At 41.4% G+C, this 7,625-nt stretch overlaps 1 pseudogene; it reads right to left on the bottom strand.

Annotated features, from left to right (window-relative positions):
• Nucleotides 1–4,638: 4,638 nt before the first annotated feature.
• LOC147428336 (G-type lectin S-receptor-like serine/threonine-protein kinase SD2-5) lies at nucleotides 4,639–7,087 on the bottom strand (annotated as a pseudogene).
• Between the last annotated feature and the right edge of the window lie 538 nt (nucleotides 7,088–7,625).

Here is a 7,625-nt window from a genome sequence, read left to right as displayed (position 1 = left end):
TTTGTGTTTTTCTTCTTGATTTTCTTTCCTCTAGTGTTTTCAAGCCATTCAAGCCGTTAGGAAAGCTTTTTAATTTTTTTAGAACCATTAGGAAATCCTTTTACTTTTTTGGAGGCATTAGGTCTCCCCAATCTCAAAAGAATAAAAATTCTTTCGAAACATCTTAAGTGCATATGTAAAGAGTATGTTTAGGAAATGAAAAGACACATGAAAGTGAAAAGTCAAAAGATATACAAAGGTGGAAAGGCAAAAGACTTTTTGTGTCCATATAAAGAGGTGGTTGACTTCCCATTGGTCCATTTGTGTTTTTCTTCTCCATTTTTCTTTAACGTTTTCTTTTCTTTAAAGTGGACTCTCTCTCTCTCTCTCTCTCTCTCTCTCTCTCTCTCTCTCTCTCTCTCTCAAGCGTATTATTTTTGTTGTTGTTGAGAGAATTTTTAAATTAGGAATACCTTTTAATTTTTTTGAAGCCATTAGGAAATGCATAGTTAAGTGTTTTAATTACACTTAGCCGTGTAAAGCACCCAAATTAAAACTTAAATTAAACTCTACACTATTTATAGATCCATCATCTGCTTTTCTACAAACCAAATTTCAAGCATCCTAAGGGTTGAATGTGGGCAAAGTGGCTCACTCCAAGAATGAAAAACCTCATTAGGACTACCAAGTAATGACTTTCTTTTGATGTCTCCTGCATTTTGTCTCAATTATTAAAGCCTCATGAATGATCATCTCTCTACATTACTCTACCTTATCAAAGACCATCTCTCTAGAATACTCTATTTTATGTAGTTATATTGTTTATTGTATGCCTCGTCAATGAATATCCGTTGACACTCTACTATATGTGAGAATACTAATTTTGATTCCCAAGACTCGACACATTAGGCAAAGTTTGGACTCACAAATTAGGGGCCCTTTAAGGAGTTTGACTTTATCTCTCTCTACCAAAACGGGCGCATGGATAAATTTTTTCAAATAAACTCCAAAGTTGGCGGAGGTTTGACAGTAAGAATGTCCTTTTCAAGCTCTTTCTACTGATATATAGCACGCCATGAGATTCCTCATATTTTAGAAGATTCTTTTTTTGATTCACCTATGATGTGAATCTAAGTGAATCAAAAAAAGAATCTTCTAAAATATGAGGAATCTCATGGCGTGCTATATATCAGTAGATAGAGCTTGAAGAGGACATTCTAACTATCAAACCTCCGCCAACTTTGGAGTTTATTTGCAAGCGTTTTGGTAGAGAGAGATAAAGTCAAACTCCTTAAAGGGCCCCTTTGTGAGTCCAAATTTTTCCTAATGCATATGGATGTTGTTTTTAGCACTGGACAAGCCCAACTCTTTTCTTTGAAACACCACTAGTAGTGATTGGAGTGTCTCAAAAACATTGCTTAAGTAGGAAGCTTTTTTATGTGCTAACACATCATAGTAAAGATTTTAGAGATGGATTGCCAATGGAATGCAACGAAAGTGTTCTATATTGAATAATTTAAGTATGAATCTTAGAAGAGAGAAGTCATTGACCATGGGAAGAAGATACACAGGGAGATTTAGAAACCATGCATCTTGTAGTATAAAGTTGTCCTTGTGATCCTCTTGTTATTGAGGAGAAGCTTCCTTTCTTGAAAAATTTTAGGCATATATGTACACACATGTCTATCCAAATCCTTTGAGAATTATAAGAAAATTTTCATTTTTGTATCGTCATGTCTATTTATCCTGCCATTTCTCACATACAAATGAACATATTCGCAGACGCGTTGTCAAAGAGTTGGTGGTCTTGCCAAGAAGGCGCCGGGCCTCTAGCTGTGAGGGTTTGTGGGGAGACTGTGAAGCTTTTCACTTAAGAAAGCTTAGTGTTTGTAGCAAATACATTGTGTGTAGCCATTGGAATCTTACACACAGACACACACATACGCACACGTGAAACCCTCAAAACAAAACAAAGATGAAAATGTCAAGGCTTTGATCGTATCTAATCTAAGGTAAGATGAAAGGGTTCACTGATGCATTTATAACAGCAAGTTGTTGTGATCCAAATAGACTGCGAATGGTTCTTTGAAACTGTAACTTAGTGCTTACAAAGATGCAGATATTTTGCCTAACGATAGGAGTGAGCCGTGTGTACAAGTCTTCTTGGTTCATAGTAATATTAAGAAAGCAAGACTCAACCCCTAGAGGAGAATAAATATGTGCACATCGAAAGAATTAGAGTAGTCTAGTAGTGGCAAAATAAGTGGATGTGGAGAAAGAAGAATTTCTTGCAGTCTTTCCGGCCCAAAGAGTAACACAATTCTCTATTGGAAGTGGATTTTACGGCTAATATAAATGTTAATTCTGATATTTTGCACAGAGTGAAAGGGTTGAAAAGTGACACCATTGGGGTTATTCATCTAAGAAAGCTCAGAAAGCAGTCAAACAATGGAGGAAAGAGATAAGAGAGACAACCAACACACAAAGACCAACACAATCTCAAGCCAAAGAAGTGAAGCACACCTCAAGACTTTGTGGTATTGTAGCCAACTTGATGAAGTAGATGATGCGTAGTAGTCCCCAACACCGTTTGCAAGCCACCAACAATGCGTCTTTATTGATGAAAGAAGGTTACATAGAGTGTATGAGTATTACAAGTGTGGAGATAGAAGGCTTGAGGCATGAAGTAGCAAGCTCAAGATGTGTTGGGCTAAAATTGAGAGAAAGTTTTCCTCACGGAGATGGCTAGGAGGTTGGGTGATGGCTTGATAGAGCGGCTTGATTATGGGGTTTGCTTGAGCGCTTGATTGCTTGATGGTTTGCTTAATGCCCAAGTGAGGAGCAAGAGGCTCTATTTATAGGTGAGGTTGCCTCTTGAAGAAGATATTTTCTTAGAAATATCTAAGGGATTTGTGTGACAAGTGTCTCCCTTTTCAAAAATATCTTGAAATTATCTTCAAAGTTTCTAGCTCTTTCTCTTCAAGAAATATCTAGAGGTTCTTCTAGATTTTTCTCCAAATATCTTCTCCTTGCCGCCATGAGTCTCCAAGAGTAGCTTTATAAAAAATTGAGAGAGAGCTTGGCATACATTATGGATGGCATCAAACAAACTCGTAACCACTTTTCTAAGGGATTTTTCTAGGTCCATAATCATTCCAAAGTGCACCTACTATGTGTAGAATGACACCTCATGGGGTATACTATGACTAAGGCCACTTTTGGCCATGCTATACATGTCATATGCCACCTAGGATGCCTAGTAGATAGGAGGTATGTTTTATAGGTTCATTTTATCATGGCTCCAAGAAGAGGTTCACAAAGAAGCCCAGGATCGAAGCCCATTCCCAACAAGAGTGATACATCCGACTTCGACTAGCTTTTTGCATGCTAAATGGAAAATGCATATACTTATGCACACTTAAGGTGTACACATAAAATCCATAATATTGTAGTGCTTAGCTTTCGTTCCCACCATGCACGTGCCACGGCACGACAACGTACCATTTTTGTAGCGTGTCTAGTGGGTGAGTAACAATTTAACAATTGCATGCCATTTCCTACTATCATTTCTATGTTCTTATGTGGTAGAACATGTAGGAGCTTAACTGACATTGATGTTAATTTTTAATGTTAGCATCGCTTGACTTGTTTCAAATTGAACATTCCTAAAGTAGATTTCTATGTTCTTATGTGGTAGAACATGTAGGAGCTCAACTGACATTGATGTTGATTTTTAACTTGACTTGTTTCAGATTGAGATAGGGACGTGAAATTTAAATAAGAGTGAGCAAGGGGGTATTATAAGTGTTCTACTTATAATATGAGTGAGCAAGGGTGTATTATGGAGTGTTCTACTTATAATAAGAGTGAGCAAGTCTTTTTGTCTTTTTTTACCTTGATTATCTAATATCGGTTTTTACAAACCTGCAAGGAGAACTAGGCCACTTGGCAACACCTCATTGGAGGAGATGACGTTGGTGAAGATGACGCTGGTCGTAAAACAAGGTAAAAATGGTGGTAAAAAAAGGGCATGCTAAAAAAATATGTAGTAAAGCACGCGCAGCTACCACCTTAGAAAAGCAGCCACCACCTTATATAGCAGCGTTGTTCTTACCGTGCAAGAAAGTAAGCAGCGCACGCATACATAGAAAAAGAGAGAGAGAGAGAGAGAGAGAGAGAGAGAGAGAGAGAGAGAGCAATTGACGACGCAGAGCAAAAGACAGGTACTCACGCATAGCAGAAGACGACAGAAGACAGGTACTCATTTTTTTTCTCCATGCTACTGCCGGAGAGAGAGAGAGAGAGAGAGAGAGAGAGAGAGAGAGAGAGAGAGAGAGAGAGAGAGAGAGAGAGAGAGAGAGCGACTGCTGCATGGGCTGTGATTCCTCAGTCGAGCGAGGCGGAGATGCGTTGAAGACACATTAGCTAAAAGTATGTAACCTCTATCTGATTTATCTTCGAATTCTTACCACAGGAGATGGCCTCTTTTACCTTTTCCAGAAGGTCTTCTGCCTGTTGAGGCTGCCCCTTTGAGGGCTTCTTTCCTTACAGCATGGAGGGATAGAGAGAGAGAGAGAGAGAGAGAGAGAGAGAGAGAGAGAGAGAGAGAGAGAGAGAGAGAGAGCTGCGAGAGAGAGAGAGAGAGAGAGAGAGAGAGAGGTATTCTGGGGTGCCTCTCATCATCGTCACCACATGTGTTTCACTCTTATTTATAAGCCTAGACAGACCAAAATCTGCTACCTTTGCTTCGAAACTTTCATCGAGAAGGATATTCTGCGGCTTGATGTCTAAATGGATGACCTTCTCTCTGCTTTCATGGTGCAAATACGCTAAACCCTGGGCAATGCCCAAGGCTATCTTGCACCTTACATCCCAAGTTAATTTTGACCTCCTCTGAGCATCAGCAAATAACCATTGGTCAAGTGATCCATTCTCCATGTAGTCATAAACTAGTAATCGATGATCTTTCTGTGCGCAAAATCCATGCAACCGAAGAAGATTGTTGTGAGAAATTCCCCCCATGATGGCTACCTCAGCTTTGAATTCCTTATTTCCCTGGCTGAGGCTTTCAAGCTTTTTCACAGCCACTTTGGTGCCATCAAGAAGCTGCCCAAGATACACTGCCCCAAAGCCTCCCTTGCCTAACTGCTTCTCAAAACCATTGGTCATCTGATGTAGATCCTTGTAGGCGAATCTGGTGGGAAGCCCTTCAATAGCATCAAGCAAACCCTCATCCTCCTCTCCCAAGAGCTTTCTATACCAGCAATACAAAATCAGGAGCAAAAAGATAACCAAAAGAAATACCGCTGGGACAATACCTGCCACAAGAATGGTTGATTTGGATGACTTCCCTTCACCCTGAGGTAGTACATTCACCTTGATATATGTAAAATAAGCGCTTTGGTTGAGAGAACCACAAAGACTCCGAGCTTCAGCCACATGATGACACACATTCACATCTTTGTGCCAAAATGCAACCAGGCAAGAACAATTCTGCGCACATGTTTGCACCCATGCTTCCTCAGTGGAGATGTTTAAGGGAGGTCTGTAGTTGTTGGCCACATAGTCTACTCCCTTCGGTTGTAGCATGGTTTGTTCTATTAGAGCCAAAGCATTGCAACCGAGCTCACTTCCAGGGCTACACCCAAACGAGATATCAGATGTGTTCGAGGGAAGAAACAGTGAGCTATTTGCAGGGCATGCGCATTGCGAACCTGCAGTGCAAACCCCATATAAAGGCCCGCAATAGTTTGGGAGTAGGCATGAGGCTGATTGGAAGATGTTTAGTTGAATGGACCACACAGATCCTAATGAGTAAACCCGCAGATTTCCGTCATGTCGCAGGCGTAAGAAGGTCGAATTACTAAGCAAGACACTCTCACTAGTTCCATATTGCTTGAAAGGAAGGAGTCTAGATGATGTCTGAGCAGAGCAATATGAGTCATTATTAGTAATTGGAGACACTGGAAAATTGGTGGTCAATGTAAGTGCACCTTCAGGGCTCATAAATGCAGCAAGTAGGCTCGGCTCACATGTGCGCTTGACAGAGAGAGTCATTGAATCCATAATAGCTCCATATCCAGTAGGGTTCAAGATTCTGACGGCCGGTGTAAAGAGCAAGACCACTTGGCTCCATCACAAGTGTGTAGGCACCAGGAGAGGGGTCAGTTGGGGAGCTCCAACTAGTGAGGTTTTGTCCTGGAAGTAGGAATTGAGTGCTGGTGAGTGTGTCTGTAGGGTAATCTGCACTTTGCCATATGACATACCCGCTGGAATTGCACAGAACCAAGCTTACTGCGTTTTCCAGGACCTCCATTGTGGTGGCTCCTTTGTTAGCAGTGTTAGATGACCAGATGGGTATATTAAGGTCATCCCCAAGAAGCACAAGATTTCCATCAGCAAGGAGCTGGAGCGAAATGGAGCTTGCAGTGACCGGATGAAGGAGATTGGCAGTCCAAACAATGGCACCTCCATAGATGACTGAGCCTGAATAAATGTAGATGGAGAGTGTGAAGGACAGATCAAGTATAGATGGTGTGGCAGCCGATGTTGGAGAGGAGAGGAGGCATAGATGTGTGGAGACATCTACAGAAGTGGCTCCCCCCAAGGAGTTGGGATATCGCTCGAGGGGCCATGGCACTGCATACTCTTGTGTGAGGTTGGATTGCGTGAGAGTGTAGTAGCTGTTGAGGTGCATCTTAAACTGTACGCAAGATGCTAGTATAGACACCAAAAATAATGAAGGTAAAAAAGTTCACAATGATATTGTTAGTCTAAGGCTGAGAGAGAGAGAGAGAGAGAGAGAGAGAGAGAGAGAGAGAGAGAGAGAGAGAGAGAGAGAGAGAGAGAGAGAGAGAGAGAGAGAGAGAGAGATAAGCACCTACGCGTGCGTCTGAGAGAGCAGTAAGTTCAGTGATCATACTGCACAATGTGATGATAAAACAAAAGATGCATCATCTTCTCGGTCATTGAGACAGGCCAAAAAACACAAAACCCTAACCGATGCAACCAAGGTGAAGGTTAGTGGATCTGTTTCACCTTTAGAGGCATTGCAAACTTCGTCCATCAAACCACTTGATTTTGGATTGTGCGCCCCTTCTGACAGCATCATGACCAAGGCAATAAAGTTTGTCCCTGATTTGAAGAGAGTTTACAGCCGGCGAAGCAGGAAACAAGGTGAGGTGGAGCCATTGCTCATCAATGCAGAGGTGAATGACAACAGGGATATTTCATGTCATAAGGTTGTATCATGTTATTGCGAATTCTATCCTTTGATTGGAAATTTGTTGATGTACTAGATGTTGAGTAGAGAACACAATCTTTACCTTGATTATCTAAGAGCGATTTTGGAAACCCTGAAAGGAGAGGCAGTCCAGCTCGTTGGTTTTCATTGGACAGAGAAGTTGAAAAACGATGGTGCAGAAATAATAAGATTAAAAAAAAGTTCCGAAAGGTAGCAACAGCAAAGGGAGAAGAGAGGATTGCACGAGCATGGCCAAAAAGCTCCAGGCTTGCAGGATACACAGAATAGGAGCAGGGTAGGGCCACAAAGCTCTACACTATTTTTAGCAGAGGGAGAGGAGAGGATTGCACGAGCATGGCCAAAAAGCTCCAGGCCTGCGGGATGGATACACACAATAGGATGC

Source organism: Adiantum capillus-veneris, chromosome 23, assembly GCF_014529385.1.
Source record: "Adiantum capillus-veneris isolate H3 chromosome 23, ASM1452938v2, whole genome shotgun sequence".
Lineage (NCBI taxonomy): Eukaryota > Viridiplantae > Streptophyta > Polypodiopsida > Polypodiales > Pteridaceae > Adiantum > Adiantum capillus-veneris.
The sequence above is the reverse complement of the archived record's forward strand: the minus strand, read 5'-3'. Positions and strand labels throughout refer to the sequence as shown.